Raw genomic sequence first — 23,642 nt, 5'->3', positions numbered from 1 at the left:
TTAGAATCTGGCCTCACTGGAATCCGTGGCAGAATTCTCCAACATCCCTAATTTCCACACAACTATATGGTGAAGACTAAACTTGCAAAATTTCTGATCCTTTTATGGGTGAGTTCTCCCAAATTCACCCCTGAAGATCTACCTAATTACTTAAACACCTGATTCTAATTACTCCCTTTAATTGAGCTGATGCTCAATTAAAAGGGGTTCACTTACTTTTGCACATGCCTTGACTCTTAAGTACTCATTGTTTGCCTAATTTACACATCATTTTATTTTTCCCAAGACATGGAATTGGTTAATGTAAACCCTGTTGGATATTAAGAAAAGGACTGGTCGTGATTCACAAAGGCTATCATAGTGCAACTATGGAATTTCCGTAATTATCATAGGGATGTCAGAGAATTTCTCCACGAATCTTGGGGAGGCCGAATGCCAGCGCATTCGGCCCCCTGAAATTGGTGGAGAAATGGTCTGCCCCCCCGCCCCCCTGAGATGGGACTTACCTTGTTCGAATGTCCCTGGCGGTGGCGGCTCCAGCAGCGGTTCGGAGGCGGTTTGGTGGGGGTTCAGCGGTGGTTCGGCGGTGGTGGCTGCGGCGGCCGGTCTTCCGACTAGCTGCCGCTGCCGCCATTTCCAAGTAAAACAAACAAACAAACAAACGTGATAGGCTACGTAAAGATTTACGTAGCCTATCACGGCTAGATTTTTAAAAAACACCGTGATAGGCTACGTAAATGTTTACGTAGCCTATCAAGGCTGACTTTGAAAAAACAAAAACAAAAGCGTGTACGCAAATGGCAGCGCCCATGGGCGCCGCCATTTGCGTATGCGCTTTTTTTTTTTTCAAAGTCAGCCGTGATAGGCTACGTAAACACTTACGTAGCCTATCAAGGCTGACTGCAGGGACGCAAACGGCGGCGGCTATGGCCGCCGCCATTTGCGTCCTGGCAGGAGAGGAGGTTTCACGGCCGGAGGGACCGGGTGCCTCCCCCCCAGCCAGAATTTCGGGGGGAGGGATGGAGCGCCTCCCCTCCCACAAATCAAGCTTCGGGATCAGGGAAGTGACTTTCGTACATACCTAAATTATCATTAGGTTTCACAAATGTTTTCTCACCACTGTAGTTGCTAACAGCTTAGCACTATTGATAGATTTCACACAGAAGTATTGTGCAGAATGGTTAAGTGGCACAGAACTGGGGAGAGGGTGTGTGCGGTGGGAAAGGATTAGGTATGGCAGAGAATTCCACCACGGATCTCGGTGAGGCCGAATGCCCGTGCATTCGGCCCCCTGAAATCTGTGGCGGAATGGCCTGCCACCCCCCCGACACCCCATGGATCCCCCTCGGGATGAGAATTACCTGGGGCAGACCTTCCGGGCAGCTGTGGCTTCGGCGGCGGCGACTGTGGCAGCTGGTCTTTCGACTGGCTGCCGCCGCCACAATTTGCAGTTGTTATTGTTATTGTTTTTTTACAGAGACATGATAGGCTATGTAAGTTTTTATGTAGCCTAAAACATCTGGGTGAAAAAAAGAAAAAGCGTATGCAACTGGCGGCGGCTACGGCCACCGCCATTTGCGTACGCATCTTTTTTTTTTTTACCCAGATGTGATAGGCTACGTAAGTTTTTACGTAGCCTAAAACGACTGGGTTAAAAAAAAAAGGTGTACGCAAATGGCGGCGGCTACGGCCACTGCCATTTGCGTTCCTTATTTTGGGCCATCTTAGTCTACATAAATATTTATGTAGACTAAGACGGCGAAAATAAGGGGAATGCAAATAGCATCCGCTACGCTATTTGCGTTCCCCTTATTTTTGCCATCTTAGTCTAAGTAAATATTTACGTAGATTCAGACAGCCAAAAATAAGGAACGCAAATGGCGGCGGCATTAGCCACCACCATATGCATAAGCGGTTTCCCCCCCCCCCAGAGTCCTCCGCGGCTGGAAATCTGGCTGCGGACGGCTCTGGGCTGGCTGGGCCTGGCCAGCTGCTCCGCAGAGCTGCCGCAGAGCACAGCCGGGTGCTGAGGATTTCGGAGGGGAGGAACGGAGTGCCTCCCCCCCTGTCGAGGATTCCGGGGGGAGGGATGGAATGCCTCCCCCCCCACCATCAACATAATCCACGAAAGGTAAGTGACATTTATACATCCCTAGAAAGGATAGGAAGAATCCTAAGGCACTTTAATCACTATGGAGGCAGCTATGTCAGTGCAGTTCTATGCACCCAATATATGGCAGTAACCATTGGTAGCTGCCCTATATCAGCTCAGACCTTTGGTCCATCAGTATTGTCTACATACAATGACTAGCAGTGGCTCTCTGAAGGTGTCAGGCAGAAGTCTTTTCCTATCCTACATGCAGATGAGAAGAATTGAAGTTGGGACCTTCTACATGCAGCGCATGTATTCTACTTGCTTCTGTAGTGCCTCTACTAGGGCACTACATCCCTTCCCCTAACCAGATACTGCAGGTTTTAACTAACAGGAAGAAGTATCCTATTGAAAGTCTTAGGGTGCTGTTGAAGTGGTCAGCCTAATGGCCAAACAAAATGTTTTCACTTTTATTTACTCACTTGCAAGCACGTATAGCCCCAATTTGGATTGGGACAGTGACACTTCAGGAGATGAGACTTGATGCTTCCTCTAGGGATGTACGAAAGTCACTTACCTTTGACGAAATTTGCTTCGTGGTGGGGGGCAGGCGCTCCATCCCTCCCCCCGAAATTCTGGCCAGGAAGGAGGCGCCCCATCCCTTCCATCCCGAAATTCTGGCTAGGGGGGAAGCGCCCCGTCCCTCCCGCTGCGAATCCCGGCCAGCCGGGAATGCAAATGGCGGCGGCCATAGCCACCGCCGTTTGCAACCCTTCAGTCAGCCGTGATAGGCTACGTAAATGTTTATGTAGCCTATCACGGCTGAGTGAAAAAACAAAACAAAAAACCGCGCGTATGCAAATGGCAGTGCCCATGGGCGCCGCCATTTGTGTTCCTTATTTTGGCACGTGTAGTCTACGTAAACATTTACGTAGACTACAGAGAAAATAAGGGGAACGCAAATAGTATAGCGTCTACGCTATTGGCGTTCTCCTTGTTTTCGCCGTAGTCTACGTAAATTTTTACGTAGACTACACGTGCCAAAATAAGGAACGCAAATGGCGGCAGCCATGGGCGCCGCCATTTGCGTACGCACGTTTTTGTTTTTTTTCCCCACTCAGCCGTGATAGGCTATGTAAACATTTACGTAGCCTATCAAGGTACTTTTTGAAAATCTAGCCGTGATAGGCTACGTAAATCTACGTGAATAAAAAAAAACATTTTTGTGTGTGTTTGTTTTTTTAACTGGAAATGGTGGTGGCGGCAGCCGGTCGGAAGACTGGCCGCCGCCACCAAACCGCCGCTGAACCACCGCCGGAGCCGCCGCCGCCAGGGAGATTCGCCAAAGGTAAGTCCCGTCCTGGGGGGGCGGGGGGGGCAGACCATTTCGCCACCGATTTCGGGGGGCCGAATGCGCTGGCGTTCGGCCTCCCCAAGATTCGTGGCGAAATTCTCTGACATCTCTATTCCTTCCCCTGTTTTTGTTTCAAAATCCCCCCCCGGGGGGGGGTAAAGAAGAAAACAGCTCCATTGAATTCCAATGAATCTGCTTTTTCTTTCTTTTTTTCAACCATCCCAAAGGTTTAGTTCGGCCCTAAGCTGCTACCTTTGCTATCACTTCTCTGCATAACTGTCAAGGGCAGGAAGGATAATAAACTCCTCAAGTAAATGCAGATTTGGAAGATGCAAACCAAAATTCACTCTCCAATGAGTAGGGATGTACGAAAGTCACTTACATTTCGCAGCTTGGCTTCGCGGTGGGGGGGAGGCACTTCGCTTTTCCCCCCAAAGTTAAGGCGAAGGGGGGGAGGCTTCCCACCTCGCCCGACCAAAATTCAGGCCGGGGAGAAGTGCCCCGTCTCCCCGGCCGCGAAACAAAAAGTAAAAAAAAAAAAAAAGACCCCGTGATAGGCTACGTGATGATTTACGTAGCCTATCATGGCTAGATTTCCAAAGTCAGCCATGATAGGCTACATAAATTGTCACATAGCCTATCATGGGTGACTTTGAAAAAAAAAAAAGCGTTTACGCAAATGGCGGCGGCCCATGGGCGCCGCCATTTGCGTTCCTTATTTTGGCATGTCTAGTCTACATAAAGATTTACGTAGACTACAGAGAAAATAAGGGCAACGCAAATAGCCATTTGCCGCCATTTGCGTACGTGCTTTTTTTTTTTTCCAAAGTCACCCGTGATAGGCTACGTGATGATTTATGTAGCCTATCACGGCTGACTTTGGAAATCTAGCCATGATAGGCTACGTAAATCATTGCATAGCCTATCACGGGTGTTTTTTTTTTTTACTTTTTAAAATTTTTTTTGCAATGGCGGTGGCGGCGTCTGGTCGGGAGACCGGCCCCCGCCCCCGCCCCTGATGAACCGCAGCCGAACCGCTGCCGGGACCCGCCGCCGGGAGGGACATTCGCCAAAGGTAAGTCCCGTCCCGGGGGGGTGGCGGGGGAGTGGCAGAGAATTTCATGGCCAATTTCGGGGGGCCAAATGCGTTGGTGCTCGGCCCCCCGAAGATTTGGGGAGAAATTCTCCACCATCCCTACCAATGAGTGGATCATATTTAGGGATGAACGAAACGACCTACCTGTTTCGTTTCATGACATCCGCAGTGGGAGGGGAGGTGCTCTGTCACTCCTCCTGAAATCCTCACCAGCTGGCTCCACTCTGTGGTGACTCTGCAGAGCCACTGGACGGGGCCGCCCGCAGCGACATCTGGCCACTGCTGGGCTGCGCAGGGACGCAAATGGCAGCTGCCGTAGCCACCGCCATTTGCGTCCCTTTTTTTTGCTGTGATAGGCTACGTAAGTATTTACATAGCCTATCATGGGAAAAATCGTGAAGCGAATGGCGGCAGCAGATGTGGCACCCATTCGCAAAGCAGTGCGAACGGCACCAGGTAGGTGCTCCGTTTTGCGCGCTTTTCACAGAGTGGTGGGGCGGTGGGGCTTTGTTCGACCATGGATTTCGGAGGGCCAAATGCACTGGCATTCGGCCTCACTGAGATCCATGGCGGAATTCTCCGCCATCCCTAATCATATTAAAATGCTTTGAGCAGTTGTTGTGCCAAGTCTATTTTGGCAGTGGGTAATAACAGAATATACATTATCTATCTATCTATCTATCTATCTATCTATCTATCTATCTATCTATCATCTATCTATATCACATGACCCATAGAAAATACAATTCTCATAAAGGAAAGGTCTTTCTAAGCTTGTCACATAGTACTGGCCTTGTGCCCTTGACGCTGTTGAGTGGTAATCCTTTCCTGTAAAAAAACAAAACAAAAATGTTGAGTGTGGATAAATACATATAAATATATAAACCCTCCATTCTTTCTTGAGTCCAACATTTAAGTCAGCCTTCCCCAACCTGGTGCTCTCCAGATGTGTTGGATTACATCCCCAGCCAGCTGGGTCATTTGTAGTCCAACACATCTGGGGGGCACCCATTGAGAAAGGCTGCTTTGAGTAGTATGCTCTACAGATTTGTTAGTCATCTTCTTGTGTTATTGGGGAGTGGGGTGTCAATGAACTCTCAGATGCAAATAGCGTTGCCCTTATTTTTGCCGTAGTCTACGTAAATCTTTACGTAGACTACCGGGACCAAACAAGGAACGCAAATGGCCGCGCCCCATGGGGGCCGCCATTTGCGTACGTGCTTTTTTTTTTTTCAAAGTCACCCGTGATAGGCTACGTAACGATTAACGTAGCCTATCACGGCTGACTTTGCAAATCTAGCCGTGATAGGCTGCGTAAATCGTTACGTAGCCTATCGTGGGGTCTTTTTTTTTTTTTTACTTTCGTAGTTCACAGCCGGGGAGACAGGGAGCTTCTCCCCGGCCTGAATTTCGGCCGGGCGAGGTGGGACGGCTCCCCCCCCCTCGCCTGAACTTCAGGGGGAGAAGCGAAGCGCCTCCCCCTCACCGCAAAGCAAGCTGCAAGACCAGGTAAGTGACTTTCGTACATCCCTACCCTGATGCTGGGAAAGACTGAAGGCAAAAGGAGAAGGGGACGGCAGAGGATGAGATGGCTAGATAGCATCACTGATGCAATGAATATGGACTTGAGCATGCTCCGGGAGAGAGTGCAGGACAGGAAGGCCTGGCGTGCTATGGTCCATGGGGTCACGAAGAGTCGGACATGACTGAACGACTGAACAACAACAAAAGGTTCCGTTTGGTTATTATTTTTTATTTTGTACTGTAGTTTTAAATTTTAAATGTTTTATGGCAGATTTTATGAAAATAATTATGAAAAGAAATCCGTAAATCGGAAATGGGAGAAGAACGCGGATGGCTTTACCCCTTTTATGACGCATTTTCCCTGTGACCCGAGGCTTTCTTTCGCTGGGACTGAGTCTTGAAGTCCATGGAAATCCTCCATCTTTTCTGTTTATTGTCTGTGGAGGTGAGGTGAGGTCAGGTCTGGTGAGGTCACGTCTGGTGAGGTCAGGAGAGGCCCAGTGAGGTCCAGTGAGGTCAGGTGACTGGAAGTTATGTGGTGAATCCCCATGAAAGGCTTTATCCTTTTTATGAAAATAAATAGGCATTTTCCCTATGACCCGAGGCTTACAGAGACCAATGGCGGGTGCGTGGAAAGGATTTTTTGGCAGTACTTATGGAATTATTTACGTAAGTTTGGGGAGCCAAAAAAAACCACGGGGGAATCCGGGGCATGTCGATGCCGGAAAGGGGCGGCCCTCGGCTCTGCAGAATCCTCACAGAGCAGAACCATTCCACGTGGATTCTGGGGTGGAGGAATGGATCGCCTCTCCTCCCCCCCCTGTGGATTCCCCACTGGAACGGTCAGTGGGGAATCTGTACATCCCTAGTGAGCCTGCAGGAAGGTCAACCGGGAAATACCCATAGGGCTTTCTCTGCATGGGGATTTGAGTATCCCTCATCCTGACATTTTACAGACAAGGAGGGAGCTTTATAGACAGGATGGGGTTCACCTGTCTGACTTAGGTAATGACCTGTTCTTGTTGGATCTGCAAAGGGTCCTGCAGGAATTAATTCAGCACAGGTGTGTGTGTGTGTGTGGGTGTGTGGGTTCAACTAAGCATTGGGCTTGCTGATCTCCTGTGGCTGTTAGGAACAGGCAATGTGAAAGAGAACAGGGATGGTGAGCATTCAGAGGCACTGCTTTGGTGACAGGTGATGCCTGAGGCCTCCTGCTCTGGGTTTTGTGGCCCCAGTGGGGCATAAGGGTTACCTGTGAGGCCAACTCACCTCACCCACCGGGTGCTTTGCAGCCTGGGAGGGGGTGACAGGGGAAGGCCTCCTTCTCCCAAAAGGGATAGTCCTGGGTGTGGTGATCTCTTAGACACCATTCAGCAGGCTTTGAATGTTTTGCCCGATACAGTGCCTATCTAGTTGCTGGCACAGACTAGGGGTGTATGAAACCCCACTTACCTCCATCTGCTGGGGTCTGTGGGGGGGAAAAGCAATCCGTCCCCCCCCGAAATCCTCCCCAGCTGCAGCCAGACTTCCAGCCACAGCAGGGCTGTGGCTGCAAATGGTGGCCACTACGCCAGCCGCCATTTGCGTCCCTGCCAAGCCATGATAGGCTATGTAAATATCTATGTAGCCTATCACGGCAAAAGGCAGGGACTCAAATGGCGGCCGCTACATAGTGATAGGTAGATACTTATGTAGCCTATCAGGGGTTGGCAGGGACGCAAATGGCGGCCACTACGATGGCCGCCATTTGCGGCCACAGCAGCCTGGCAGTGGCCGGAAGACGACCCGGAGCCGCTGCCAGAGCCGCCAGTGGAGCTGCCAGAGGAGCTGCCACTGCCGCCAGGTAGGTCCATTCCAGGGGGGTTTTGGGGGGTGGAGGGAGTAGTCCATTCCACCACGGACTCCAGGGGGCTGGATTCTAAAGAATCCGGCCTCACTGGAGTCCGTGGCAGAATTCTCCAACACCCCTAGCACAGACTAGTTTCCTGTCCAGGTATCCCCCCTTGCAGATTGATCAATAAATGAGGCCCAATTTGGTACCAATCATTTGTGTGTTGCCTCTTTATTTCCACATTTACACCTGCAACTGCTGTTTGCCAGTTCAGCGAAGAATAAATTAGTGTTGCTCTTGCTATTCCTCCTGGCGGTGTCAAAGGTTTAAGAAGAAGTAGTGACATATGGAATCATAATCCAATGCAATATAAACTACTGCTGTTTACAGGTCCAGGATTAGTATTTGGTAGTATTTGGAATCTACCGAGAGACCCATGCACTGTCAAAGGGTGCGTGGCAACTAGAGTCTCTGGATACTGATTGCTGTCACCAAGCAACTGCTGCAGCCTCCCTCCCACTGTCTCACCATGGCAGTCCCAGGTAGGGATATTGCGGGTATCTGGTTGGGTCACAAAGCTCAGCAATTTCTTGCTGGCTTGACCCCCTGGACACCAGTCTGTAGATTCCCTCTCTTGTCCGATTTGGCATGTGCCAAGTCGGGCAAGCGAGGGGATCTCGGATCCCTTGGTGAACTGCCATTTTGCATAAAAATAGTGGCTTGGCCTTCTACAGAAATGGCACTTTTGCACCACTGGGGGCTGCAAAGAGGTCAATTTATGCAAAATTATAGGCCATAAATAGACCATTTATGCCTGTAATCTTCTGTAAATGGGCCACTTTACAGCTGCCATTTGTGTAAAATTGGCCTTTTGGTAAAAAGCCGATTCACCATTTTGACATAAAATGGAGGCTTGGCGAGGAAGTGGGAGGCTGCGCCACTTGCCAGGCACTTGCAGACTGCCTGCAGACAGCCAGCAGGGGTCCCACATGTGGCGCGCGAGGCAGGATGAGGTGAGTTCACCCATCCCTAGTCCCAGAAGGAGCAGGTGGGCAGGTGAACAGGCACTGCTCCACCTTGTTCTCAGTGCTTCTTCCTGATTACCTTTCCTGTCATGCCCCACACTGCTGCTCTTCTTTGCCTGAGCTGACTGGCCTGGAGCTCATTTCTCTCCTTTCCTCTCCATAGAAGCAATGATGACACCAGCAGTGACAGTTGTCGTAATGCTACTCCGAGGAGAAGAAAAGAATGAGCCCCTCAGGCCACCCAGCTAGGGATATATGAGAATTTCATTTGGATTCATTTTGGACTAGAATTTTCCCTGTTTGCACCCCCAAATGCAAGCACATATTCTGGGAAATGCTTGCATGTTCTCCAGCTTGCATTTGCATTTGGAAAATGTATGCATTAGAAAAAAAAATGCGTTCTGAAAAATGCACGTTTTGGGCAGAATTTGCTTTTTCATACTTCAGTCAACGGGAGAAAAGCGTGCACTTGGGTGCACATTTTTAAAAATGCACACCCAAATGTGCACTTTTCCCTTTCAAACAATAACAACAAAAGCTCACAACTAGGAACAGAAACAAGGCAAACCAAATCAGGTGACCTCAATGAGATCAAGCTTTGCTGAGTCTCCCATCCCTGCACCCAGCTATAGCAAAGACGAGGAGAAGGAGCAGGAGCAGGAAAGGGCAGGTGAGGCTGTTGAGGAGAGGTCCCACCCACTGGGCAAGGACCATCTGTGATGGAGGCCCAAAACAACCTAACGCAGGCTGTTTGAAAGTAGTTGCAAAAAAGAACCCACAGCAGGGATATACAGAGCAGTTCATAATCACTCTCACACATTCAATGAAATAAAATCAACAGGATGCAATGTGAGGCAGGAAAAGTATCTGGTCTTCACTCCAGACATGAGATTCAGTAGGCTTAGTTCAATCCCACTTCCCAGTGGTATCCCTGACTGGACTGCTGTTTAGTGTCAAAGTTTGTAATGCTGTTCACTATGCCCCATAACGAGAAATTACCTATGGACACCACATCACTGTATTAATTAAAATATGAAAAAGAGGAGCCCCATTAAGAATTGTCTTGTTAGTCTTTCCTCTGTTGGTGTCAAATGTGACATGAGATTGTGCTGATGCTGAGAGCTTGGGGAAAGAAATTAAATTGTCTGGTCTGTTACATTCAAGTGCCAAAGAGCCCCCGACTTGTTGTTCCTGAGTGTGAACAGATGATAAATTTTTGGTAACATTGTATTGTTGCTGGAGGTCAAAATATATTTGCCGTGATTAATGACCAAAGTATGCATATTGGCTCTTTATTGTCAGCACATTACTGGGGTCACTTCATAATTTAAATACCAGTAGAGACTAAATAACTCTTTCAGCAAAGCATGCATTAAGCCTTCTTGCTTAATTTTGGCCTGAAGGCTCAGCCCTACAGACAAGCACAACCACAGGAGTGTCTGTCAGCTTCTCTCTCTCTCCCTCTCTCTCCCTCTCTCTCTCTCTCTCTCTCTCAGTCTCTCAATCTCTCTCTCTCTCTCTCTCTCACACACACACACACAGACTAAATGAGGCTGCGCTTTACATTTAGGGAGGAAAAACTGCTTCGTGAATAGAACTTGATCTCACATCCTGTGCTGAGAAGCTGAACTAAAGGTTTTCAGCTTTCTTTCTTTTCTTTCTTTCTGTCTGTCTGTCTGTCTTTCTTTCTTTCTTTCTTTCTTTTTTTGTTTTACCCTGTAACTTTGATGCAAAGTTTTCTTTCGAGATTCAGCAAAAGGGAAAATCACAATTGCCCTCTGGTGCATTGTTCCTCTCTTTTATAGCACAAGTAGTTCATTAAAGATTTAAATAAAGTGGTCTCAAGGCTGTCTGTGCTAAGAAAATGCCAGCTGTGCAATATATATTTTTGTATTTTAATTAAATAAAAGGGGGGGGACCCAATCAATCTCTTAATAAAGTTGGAGAAAGCTGTCATTTGTGAATAGGGAGTTTCTAAACCAAGTGCACCTAAGTCTGAAATTATAGGCTTCATCAAACTGAAATAAACCCATCTTTTAAAAAATGATTGCTTTATGGTTTGTAAATGATAAATGGAATTTACAAACAACGCCCTGCATATATATATATATATATATATATATATATATATCACACACAACAAGGAATGCACTACAAAAACCATTATGCCATATCGAAACTAGTGAGGAGGGTTGTATATTTCCTCATTTGGACTCTCCCATACGGGAATGCATTAGAGTAAAGGTTTGTCCTAACAGTGTAATAATTTAAGCATTACACATATGGTGTTTCATGAATTAACACCTGTCAGTGCCCATGATTCTTTCTATTATCAGTATCATTATTATCATCACCATCAAACACATTATTGAACAATTAGAGCCAGCACTAACATTCCAAGCGTTAAATACAGATTGGGTATGAAACGCTCACTAACCCCTTAAGAAATGATGTCTACATAGGAATCATATAACTAATATGGATGTTTGCATGTTGGTAAATTTCCTAAATGTGCCATTGTAGTCATCAAAAGTCTAGTCTAAACTTCTTCTTCTTCTTTTGGTGATGCTTCTCTACTCCAAACCTGGAAAATTTACACTGACACATTTTTATGATGTATTTGCTGCTGCTCCCGTCAAAGAATGGAAACCACGAGAAAGAAGTTATCCTGAAATGGGATTGTAGATAGTGAGCTCAATGTCCTTTAAACCCGTTAAAACAGAATCCTTTTGTCGAATCATGTGAGCAATGGCTCTTTAACATTCTAAACCTGCTATGGCTGCTGGAGCAGTTTATCATGAAAGAATAGAAAAGAGCCTCTGGCATATCAGGAAAGAAAGAAAAAAAGAGAAAGAAAAAAATCCAAGGCTCACAGACAGTGCATTGTGTAACCAGGGCTTAAAGAGGCTGCCATTAGATATATTTCATAATATGAAAAGACAGGCTGATTTTGGCCCCCTCGCCTAGTGGGATCAGTCCTGTCAGTGCTATTTATTTGCAATCCCCCGTGATTTCTGTATCCCACAACTCTTTTGCATAAAAATGAACCATAAAGGCAGTCAAAACACCTGCTTTACTGACAGGCCCGATTAATGCTTTGATTTATTTCTCAAAGTGAGAGCTGGTCTGCTGTTCCTGGGGCCTCGAGCTGGCATATAATTCATCAGAGCTTGAAGGTCCTCTTTTCTGTGTCCCTGTACTTCAGCTGTGGGTGTCTTTGTACCTGCCTGTAAGTTCTGTTACCCCAACCCAGCTGGAAGCCGGGAGAGTTTTAATCAATATTGGTTCAAGCGTCACAGTTCAAGTTATTAAGTGACAGTAAATTACTAGACTAATTTGAGAGGCCCACAGCATACCCAGGGCTGCATTTCTCAGCATTCAGCCTAGAGTCAAAGTCCCTCAGGAGAAGCATTACCAGATGGAAAGGAATATTATCACTCAGTACAAATTTACTCTTTCCCATAGCAGAAAAACTTGACATTTGACATCTATGTTTTATGATATGGTGAGGACCCTGCATTCCAATCCAGTGAAAATTGTTTCTCAGACATACTCATGCACACATTTGGCTTTTAAGGAATTGCACAGACAGTCACATTTACCCAAAGGTCCAAATTAGCATAGTATGTGTAGAATAAGGACAACAGAGCCAAAAATAATAGAGCAATTACCTTTTGTAGGATACACAATTGGCAGTGTGTAACTCTATGTCCCTTTGAAATCCGTGGTATTAAGGGCCAATTCACACTGTACAGAATGGACATATCTGCCATACATATACTATGATGTCTTGTGGTGTACACCATAAAGTCTGAAAGGGACACAGGGTGGGCAGAGTCTGAGAGGTAGTAACTATTTGAGGCTTCCCAGTGCATGTCATAAGTACTCTGTTGGATCAGAGCAAGGGTCGATTTAGACCAGTATCTGCTCCCAACAGTGGCCAGCAGATGTTTCTGGAAAGCCCACAATCAGAGTAAAGACCACCATCTTCCCATGCTATTTGATTCCTGTACCACTTCTGAACTTACATGTTCACACCAGGGATGGGCAGATCTGTCTAGTACAGTTTCATGGAGTTCCTCTTTTGCCCAACTCAAACTCCATTCCATACCAGTTCCATGCAGATAGCGTTTTTTTTTTTTTTTGGGGGGGGGGAGAGGATCTGTACATTTTTAATGTATTTTTTAAAAAAAAATCTGAGCATTTTTGTGCATATTTTATCAAACTGTACATATTTTTGTATGCATCCACCCACTGAGTAAAATGGAGTAAAAATCCACCCATTTTTTGTAAAATGCACACATTTTTCTTTGTGCAGTTTTCAAATGTGCATATTTAATCTGACTCAGTAGACTGTTCCTTATTCTGTAGAATGCATCACAAGTCCTTAAACGTACACATTTCTGAATGCAAAGTGTATCTGGGTCCACATCCATTTCCAGGTCATCCAGCTTGAGGAAATCTGCAAAAACAACCTCAGATGGAGTGGGTTCCTTACACATCTCTAGTTCATAGCTATTTCCACTAAGTATTTAATACTAATAATGCCTCTCATTAACTTTACTGCAACTGCTCACCACCACAAGCATTGGTAGGCATGCGTAAAAAAAAAAAAAGTGAATCAGCTTTTACTTCCAAGTAATGTGTGTTATAGTATTAGGGCAAAATCCACTATGCACCCTTCATTCATTTGGTTCAGTGAGTCACCACTGCCTAGTGGGATGATTTCTTATTAGATAGCCTTTGGCCCAGTTCACATGATCACACTTAAGCTCATAGACTTCAGTGGAACAAAGGCCTTCATCATCACTTGTGATTTTTCCTTGGTGTTCCTATACTATTCTTCATACGTTTTCTGTTTGTAATATACATGCAGCTTTTGGGGGAATACTTAAAAAGTGCTAATTAAATGCTTATTAAAAAATAACAGTAGTAGCAGTAGTGTGCATGATTTATTGTCCTGGAACATACCTATTCAGGATATTTTGAAGGCGAAAAATCCACTAAATATGCATACAAACAGCTGTGTGATCCCTATTTTTCTAAGGCTCTGCCATAAACAGAGGAAAGGAGATAGGAAGGAATGAACTTAAGGAAAAAGAGCTATGATGAATCAGACCAAAGGCCTGTCTCATCCTGCATTCTGTTCACACAGTGGCAACCAGGTGGCTGTGGGAAGCTCACAAGCAGGATATGAGTGCAGTAGCACCCTCCCACCCAATAACTGGTTTCCCAACAACTGGTATCTGGAGGCATACCATTATGACTAGTAGGCATTGATCTGAGGGAAGGAGGGAGGGTCTGTGGGAAAGATTGCTAAAGCAGGAGACAAATACATAATCAGATTTAAAATTGTATTTAAAATGAAAGAAAAAACAGTAACAGTAGAAGTGGAGGGGATCCATGAGAGAACAGGACATTAGGTGGCATTTTTCCTAATGAACTAAGAACCTGTTTATATGAATTCCCACACCAACAATCCCAGGATCTCTAGAGAACTGTCTGTCTTCTCCTACTTAAGCTCTTTGGCTCCCAGTTTTATGTGCCTGCTGAAAATTTCAGATCCCATATACATCCAGCTATATGAAAACCAATCCCTGCCGCCATTGAAAAGATTGAGCATATACTTCAATGGCACTCCATCCATCTATCTATCTATCTATCTATCTATCTATCTATCTATCTATCTATCTATCGCCTATCTATCTACCATCTAGCTACCATCTCTTTTAAATAAATAAATAAATATCTTAAGATATTTAAGTCTACATTTAAAAACCCCCTAAAATGCAATATACAAACCCATCAAAGAACAATATAAAAATAGTAAATACATTTTAAATGTTACAAGAACAGTAGAACAAAGCAGTGCAGTTACAAGCCTGAGTAAACAGGCTACTATGGCGAAAAAAGGGGGAACGCAAATAGTGGCCACTACGCTATTTGCGTTCCCCTTTTTTTCGCCGTAATAGCCTATGCAAATGTTTACATAGGCTAGAAGGGCGAGAAATAGGGAACGCAAATGGCCGCTGCCGTAGCCGCCGCCATTTGCGTACGCTGTTTTTTTTTTGGGGGGGGTTAGCCATGATAGGCTACGTAAATTCTTACAAACCCTATCACGGCTGCCTGGCTGGACGCAAATGGCGGCTGCTACAGTGGCCACCATTTGCGTCCGCAGGAGTCCGTCCGCGGCTGGAAATCTGGCTGTGGGTGGCCCTGGCTGGCTGCTCCGCGGCCTGGCCGTGGAGAGGACCCGGCCGTCGAGGATTCCAGGGGGGAGGACTGGATCACCTCCTCCCCCATCGAGGATTCTGGGGGGAGGGATGGAGCGCCTCCCCCCTCCACCACGAAAGATTCCGCGAAAAGGTAAGTGAGTTTCATACATCCCTAAATTCAAGACAACTTTAGAAAATGATTTGGTTGGTTTACCTTTGGTTTACCCTTTGCCTTAGTACAATTTAATTCTATGTGGCTCTTGCTTGAAAACTAAAGGAAAACAACAGCACGTATTCAATAATTCATGCTCTCTAATTAAACCCTGCTGATTGTGGCTAAATGGAATTTTTACTTTGCAGGAAATGTGTTATTAATGTTTCCAATGACAACAATAATTTGTCAAGAACCTGTGCTAGAGTCGACAAGTTTCCATGTGTTACTTACCCAAAGACTGTGCAAAGATATGAATGCAGTTTGTAGTTTCACTCCGAGATCCCTTATGGTTTAGGGATACATCCACAGGAACAGAGGAAACTGCCTTATACTGAGTCAGCTCACTGGTCCATCTAACTCAGTGTTGTCGACATTGACTAGGGATGGGTGAAAATTTTCTTTAAGTTCAGTTTTGATAAGAATTTACCAGAATTCACAAAGTTCTCCATATTTGGAACAAAAAGAACTTGGGTTTTTTATTTAAATGAATTTAGGAGAAACCAAAATGGATCGATTCATCAACCCAGGCTCAAGCCTTTAAGTGCTTAGCTCTTAACAGTCTGGGATTGAATTCCTTTGTATTCAATCATGGTAGTGCTTTAGGGTTGTTACCTCTTTTTTTTTCTGATGGGCTCCTCATCTTTAATGGCTCTATGACAGGCAGATACAACATAGTCATCTCCATGCTGGGAATCACTGTACTTATTAAATGTATTTGGCTGGTGCAAATGCGTGGGAATTTAGTTTGTTTTTGATAAGAATTTCCCAAAATTCCGAAAGCTTTTCATAATCCAGACAGAAAGAATTTGAGATTTAAAAAATTCAAATGCAGGAGAAAGCAAAACTGACAAGATTTACCCATCCCTACTGTGGACCAGATCCAAACTGTCTGGAGCTGTCAGAATACCAGAACCTATAATAGAGGGGAGCGTGACCCATCTTTGAACAAGTTCTTTTTGTCCCGAGTATGAAGAACTTTGCAAATTTTGATAAATTCTCATCAGAATTGAACTGAAATGAAATGCTCACCCATCCCTGCTACTGACCTCTTGATGGGGGAGTTGGGGTTTAGGACATTACAATGGACATGTATTCCCTCCACTTACCCAAGCAATGAGAAGTTCCTGGGCACCACTGCCTGGGTATTGCTTCTTTTTGATGATAGAACATTGTGGAGTTCAGGTATTTTTGTAATATATATCCTTATTTGCAAATACAGAAGCCAACCTAAGTAGAGGCAAACAGTATAATTTTATAGATTGTAAGCCTGCAGGCAGGGACTGTCTTCTTTGTTCATTGATTGTAAGCTGCTCCAGGAGCCTTTTTTGGCTGAGGTCAAGGAGGAGCGGGATAAAAACAAAATAAATAAATAAATAAATAAATAAGCAAGCTAGCAAACAATGTTCCAACTAGAAACATATCACTGCATGTCAAGGTGCTTTTGTAGCCTTTAGTCAGCTCACAGTTTTATTTCTGCCTTGCTGTCTTCCAAACTGCCGGGTGTGTTTTTTGATTTGGCACATGCCCTGCATCCTCTCCTTATCTAGAGAGGATTATCAGTGTCCCAGACATCGGAAGATATTTCACTTCATTAATTTCATTTCTATACCACCCGCTAGCCAAAGCTCTATGATTCACAAAGCTCCTTAGTTCACAAGGCCTGCAGGAGAAGCCACCACCACTGGGGAAGAGGCGTGCCTGCTGCTGCTGGGCCTGCTGCTGCCACCACCACCAACACCAGGCCTTCCCTGTGGACTTCTGCCTGGCAGACCACCAGTCCCTGCAGGACCAGGCCCCCAGGTACTGAGCCAGCTGTGCTGCTTCCACCTGCCCCTTCCTGGAGGGGCTACATAAGCTGGCTGGCTGAGGTGGCCTGGGAGAGCCAGGGCCTGCAGGAGAAGCCACCACCACCGGGGAAGAGGCCTGCTCCTGCTGCTCCTGCCGCCGCCGCCACCACGACCACCAGGCCTTCCCCGCGGACTTCTGCCTGGCATTATTTTTAAGGGGATTTTTTAGTTGTTGTTGTTGTTTTTTAATTTCTGGGGGATTCTGTTGTGTTTTTAGGGGTGGGTAGCCTGCCTGATAGGTGGGAATGAGGGGGCATGTGTCCACCTGATGGAGGCAGTGGGGTGAGTGTTGGGGGCCAGAACATACCAAGGCTGGGCGGCAGGTGCTGGTGGAGCACTAGGGGCAGGCCATGCCAGGTAAGGGGAACAAGGGGGAGATGTGTAGTATCTGTCTCCTGCTCCGGGCCTGTCCAGAGCCAAAGGATGGCTGCGGGAGGCATGACTCCATCTTCGGGCCTTCGTTTGCTGCTCTGCAATGCCAGGTCTGTTACCCAGAAAACCTCCCTCGTCCATGACATGATCCTGGACGAGGGTTCAGACCTGGCATGTATTACAGAGACCTGGCTGGCTGAGGCCGCTGCTCCAACTCTTGCGGCCATGTGTCCAGCCAGATTTTTGTATGCACAGCAGCCGAGGGATGGGGATCAGGGAGGGGGAGTAGCTGTTATCTACCGAGAGTCCTTGGTCTTCACCAGACCCCCTCTCCGGGAGAACAAAGTTGCTGAGTGCATGTACTGGAGGTTGGGCCCGAAGGGCAGTCTGGGGATTCTGCTCGTGTACCGTCCACCCCGCTGCACGACTGACTCCCTGGCCAAGGTGCTTGAGGTGGTCTCTGATGTGCGTGTGCAGTCCCCTAACTTATTCGTGTTGGGGGACTTCAATGTACATTCAGAGGCCATCCTCACAGGAGTACCTTGGGACTTCATGGAGACCATGGGTTCCTGGGAGCTGCACCATATTCTAACTGGGCCCACCCATGAATAGGGGTGGACGAAAGTCCCTTACCTGTCCTCGAAGGACGTTCGCGGTGGGGGGGAGGCGCTTCGCTGGTCCCCCCGTGAAGTTCCGGCCGGGGGAGGGAGGCTTCCCGCCTCGGCCCGGCCGAAATTCAGGCCGGGGGGGAGGCTTCCCGCCTCGGCCCGGCCGAGATTCAGGCCGGGGAGGAGGCTTCCCGCCTCGCCCCGGCCGAAATTCAGGCCGGGGAGGAGGCTTCCCGCCTCGCCCGGCCGCGAACGCGAAAGTTAAAAAACAAAACAAAAACGCCCCCTGATAGGCTACGTGATGATCCACGTAGCCTATCATGGCTAGATCTGCAAAGTCAGCCGTGATAGGCTACGTCAATCGTCACGTAGCCTATCACGGGTGACTTTAAAAAAGAAAAGCGCGTATGCTAATGGCGGCCCCCATAGGGAGCCGCCATTCATGTTCCTTATTTAGTCGCTGTAGTCTACGTAAATGTTTACGTAGACTACGGCGAAAATAAGGGCAACGCAAATAGTGTTGCCCTTATTTTCGCCGTAGTCTACGTAAATCTTTACGTAGACTACAGCGACCAAATAAGGAACGGGAATGGCGGCTCCCTATGGGGGCCGCCATTATCGGTACAAACTTTTTTTTTTTTTTTAAAGTCACCCGTGATAGGCTACGTGACGATTGACGTAGCCTATCACGGCTGACTTTGCAAATCTAACCGTGATAGGCTATGTGAATCATCACGTAGCCTATCAGGGGGCGTTTTTTCTTTCTTTCATTGGAATGGCGGCGGCGGCAGCCAGTCGAAAGACCGGCTGCCGCTCCCGCCCCGCTCGAACACCCACCGAACCGCCGGCCGGACCCGCTGCTGGGAGGGACATTCGGCGAAGGTAAGTCCCGTCCCAGAGGGGGGGCGGGGGGCGGGGGGTTCGGAGGATTTCTCCCCGAAACTTGTTCGGGGGGCCGAACACATTGGCGCTCGGCCCCCCGAAGTTTCGGGGAGAAATTCTCCGCCAACCCTACCCATGTAGCTGGTCATGCACTAGACCTTGTGTTTGTTTTTGGAGAAGCAGGGAGTGATCTGGAAGTCGGGGGTATATCCACCCCCTCCCCTTGTCATGGTCAGATCACTATCTGGTGACGTTAGACTTCTCGGTTCCACAACCCCTCCATTAAAATGGTCCAGCCCAGGCATCTTATGGATCTGAATGGATTTCTGAACGCGCTTGGGGATTCTCTGGAGCACGCCAACGGCCACTCAGTCGAGGCCCTGGTGGGTGGCTGGAATGCCGCAATCACTGGGGCATTAGAACAGGTGGCTCCGAAATGCCCTCTCCCCCTGAACAGGGCTCGGACTGCGCCATGGTTCAATCTGCGGTTATGAGCTCTGAAACAGGAGGTGAGATGGCTGGAGTGCCGGTGGCAGAAGTCTCACTCCAAAGACGATCAGACACGGGCTAGAGCTGTATCTTCAGCCTATCACGTGGCAGTGAAGGCAGCAAAAAAGGAATATTATGCTGCCTCTATCACATCTGCAGAGTGCTGTCCCAGGAGGCTGTTCCAAGTGGTTGGTCCTGTGGCTCCAGAACCACTGGAGCATTCTAAGGCCTCCTGTGAGGCCTTGACAAAGCACTTTGCAGATAAAATTGATCGGATAAGGAGTGTTACTCCACACGCTATGGGTACAGTTAGTGAGCAAGAGGCGGCCTGTGGCAAACCGGTTTTGTGGGATTGGTTCCAGCTTCTTTCTGCTGATGAAGTGGTCAAGGTGCTTTCATCTGTAAGGCTGACCACCTGCTTACTTGATCCTTGCCCATCTTGGCTCATTATGGGCTGCAGAGAGAGACAGGGTGAGGGGATCAGGGCGGTGGTGAACGCCTCCCTTGAGGAGGGAGTGATGCCATCAGCCCTCAAGGAGGCAGTGATAAGACCTCTCTTAAAGAAGCCCTCCTTGGATCCCCAAGTTCTGAACAACTTTCGCCCAGTCTCAAATCTGCCATTTTTGGGCAAGATGATTGAGCGGGTGGTGGCGCTAGACCCATTTCAGTTGGGCGTCAGGCTTGGGCATGGGACAGAAACGGCCTTGGTTGCCTTGGTGGATGATATGAGAGGAGGGCTCTGGATAGGGGTGAATGCTCCTTCCTTGTTCTCCTCGACCTCTCAGCAGCTTTTGATACCATTGACCACGGTATCCTCCTGGACCACCTGGAGGGGTTGGGCATTGGAGACACCGTATTGCGGTGGTTCTGGTCCTTCCTCTCTGGCAGGTACCAAAGGGTAGTACTGGGAGAGGAGGTTTCAGACCCGTGGCCACTCATTTGTGGGGCGCCACAGGGTTCCATCCTCTCCCCAATGCTATTTAACATCTATGTGAAGCCACTGGGGGCCATCAGGAGGTTTGGGGTGCGGTGTCATCAGTATGTGGATGACACGCAGCTCTACCTCTCATTCAAATCTTCACCAAGGTTGGCCGTAGAATCTGTCCAAATGTCTGGAGACGGTGAGTGAGTGGCTGGATGGGGAGGAATAAGCTGAAGCTGAACCCTGACAAGACCGAGGTACTTTTGGTGGGAGACAAGAGGAGGCTGGGGGATGTTGACCTGGTGTTGAATGGGGTACGGCTACCCTTGAAAGACCAGGTCTGCAGCCTGGGGGTCATTTTGGACTCCCAGCTGTCCATGGAGGCTCAGGTGTCAGCTGTGAGCCAGACAGCGCTGTATCAACTCCATCTGATACGGTGGCTGCACCCCTTCCTTCCCGACCATCTGCTCCCATCGGTAGTACTAGTACATGCCCTGGTCTCCTCTCGTTTAGACTACTGTAATGCGCTCTACGTGGGGTTACCCTTGAAGATGGTTCGGAAGCTGCAGCTGGTACAGAACGCAACAGCTCACCTGATTAAAGGCAGCCGCCGGCAAGATCACATCACTCCAGTGCTGAAGGAGTTGCACTGGCTACCAGTTGTTTTCTGGGCCAAATTCAAGGTGTTGGTTTTGACATTTAAAACCCTATATGGTTCTGGCCCAGCCTATCTTAAGGAGCGCCTCCAGCAACACCAGACAGGCTGCTTAACAAGATCAGCCTCGGATGGCCTTCTCTCTGTCCCATCAGCCAGGACAGCTAGACTGGTGGGGACGAGGGAGAGGGCCTTTTCTGTGGTTGCCCTCACTCTGTGGAACTCCCTCCCTAAGAAACTCCGTCATGCCCCCTCTTTAATGAGCTTCCGCCATGTGTTAAAAACGTGGTTGTTCAGACAGGCATTTGGGGTGGGTTAGGGTATTTTAGAAAATGTTTTTATTGTGGAATTTTATTGTTTTAAACTGTTTTACTATATGTTGTACATCGCCCAGAGTGGCTGGGTGACCAGCCAGATGGGCAATTAATAAATATAATAAATAAATAAAATAAATAAACAACAAAACAAAAAACAAAACAAAAAACACAAAAAAGTGGTATAAAAAGTTTAACATACAACAAAATGTAAAAAAAACCAAACAATTTAGAACAGCTAAAAACAGTTACAATAAATTCTGGGCCCTGATATAACAACTGACAGCTAATGTATGTCAGCCAATGACTGGGAGTAGAGGACAGTCTTAACTTGGCATTGAAAAGATGACGGTGATGGGCTAGATGGGCCTCAATGGGGGTATCATTCCACAGCCAGGAGTCTACCACTGAGGAGGCCCTCTCCCTTGCTGGCACCCTCCAAACCTCCTTAGGAGGAGGCACTTGGAGGAAGGCCTCAGATGATGATCATACTGTATGGGTAAGTCCCTACCAGGAGAGGCATTCTGCAGTCCAAAGCCATTTAAGGCTTTATAAGTGTGAGGTGTGGGCTGAGGTGCCATCAATATGCAGATGACACCCAGCTCTACCTCTCTTTTTCATCAAAACCAGATGAGGCAGTGGCTGTTCTGAATTAGTGCCTGGGCACGGTAATGGACTGGATGAGGGCCAATAAACTGAAACTCAGTCCAGACAAGACAGAGGTACTGTTAGTGGGTGGTTCGTCTGTCCGGCTAGGTGATATTCAACCTGTTCTGGAGGGGGTTGCACTCCCCCTAAAGGATCAGGTCGTAGTTTGGGGGTGCTCTTGGATCCAGAACTGTCACTTGAGGCACAGGTGAACTCAGTGGCACGGAGCACTTTTTATCAGCTTAGGCTGGTATACCAACTACGCCCTTATCTGGACAGAGATAGCCTAGCTACAGTTATCCATGCTCTGATAACTTCTCGTCTGGATTACTGCAATGCAACGGTCCAGAAACTTCAGCTGGTCCAAAATAGGGCAGCAAGATTGTTAACAGGGACTGGCCTGCGAGCTCATATTACACCAGTACTTTTCCAGCTGCACTGGCTGCCAGTCCATTTCTGGGCCCGATTCAAAGTGTTGGTGTTAACATTCAAAGCCCTTAACGGCTTGGGACCAGGTTACCTGAAGGATCGCCTCCCATATGTGCCTGCCCGGACCTTAAGATCATCCTCAGTGGCCCTTCTCTGTGAGCCCCTGCCAAAGGAAGTGAGGCGGGTGGCTACTAGGAGGAGGGCTTTTTCTGTTGTGGCACCCCGGCTCTGGAATGAGCTCCCTAGTGAGGTTCGCCTGGCGCCTACATTGTATTCCTTTCGGCGCCAGGTGAAGACCTTTTTATTTTCCCAGGCATTTTAGCTTTCTAAATTTTTATCTTTGCAGTTTTAAATCTGTATTTTAAACTCCTGCACTGCTGCTAGGTTTTATTGTGGTTGTATTGTTATATTGTGGTTTTAATGTTCTATATATTTTAAATTGTTTTATTGTGTGTTTGGTTTTAATTTTTGTGAACCGCCCAGAGAGCTTCGGCTACTGGGCGGTATAGAAATGAAATGAATAAATAAATAAATAAAATAAATAAGTCTCAATACCAGCCCCTTGAATCAGGCTAGGAAACACACAGCCAGTCCGTGCAAGTGGGCTGGAATCAGTATTATATGTTCAGCCCTCTTGGTTCCTTCTGTCATTCTGGCAGTTGCATTTTGCACGAGCTGCAGCTTCCACACAGTCTTTAAAGGCAGCCCCATGTAAAGTGCCATGTAAAGTAATCTACCCTGGAGGTTACCAGACCACAGACTACTGAAGCCAGGTTATCCCTGTCCAGATAGGGGCATAACTGGGCCACCAGCCAAAGCTCACAGAAGTACTAAGGATGTACTTTTGTTCAATCTATTCCACCTGCATTTTGAGGATTGTCAGGCACCTTTCATTCTGCCTTCTGCTCATTGACGGAACTGGAATTTCTCAACTTCCCAAACTTGCACTTGTGCACACTTGCACAAATGTGCACTTTGAAAAATGCGCAAATACCCCCCAAATGTGCAAATCCCCTCAAAATGCTCATTTTTACGCTTTAGCCTATGGGGAAAATGCACATTTCCAGGTTGTTGTTTTTTTAAAATCATATTTTTCCAAGACTAAATTTGTGCAAATTTCTGGAA

Source organism: Heloderma suspectum, chromosome 5 (assembly GCF_057233095.1).
Source record: "Heloderma suspectum isolate Gila_16-S chromosome 5, 16-S_ref, whole genome shotgun sequence".
NCBI classification, from domain to species: domain Eukaryota; kingdom Metazoa; phylum Chordata; class Lepidosauria; order Squamata; family Helodermatidae; genus Heloderma; species Heloderma suspectum.
This window is presented reverse-complemented; position numbering follows the sequence as displayed.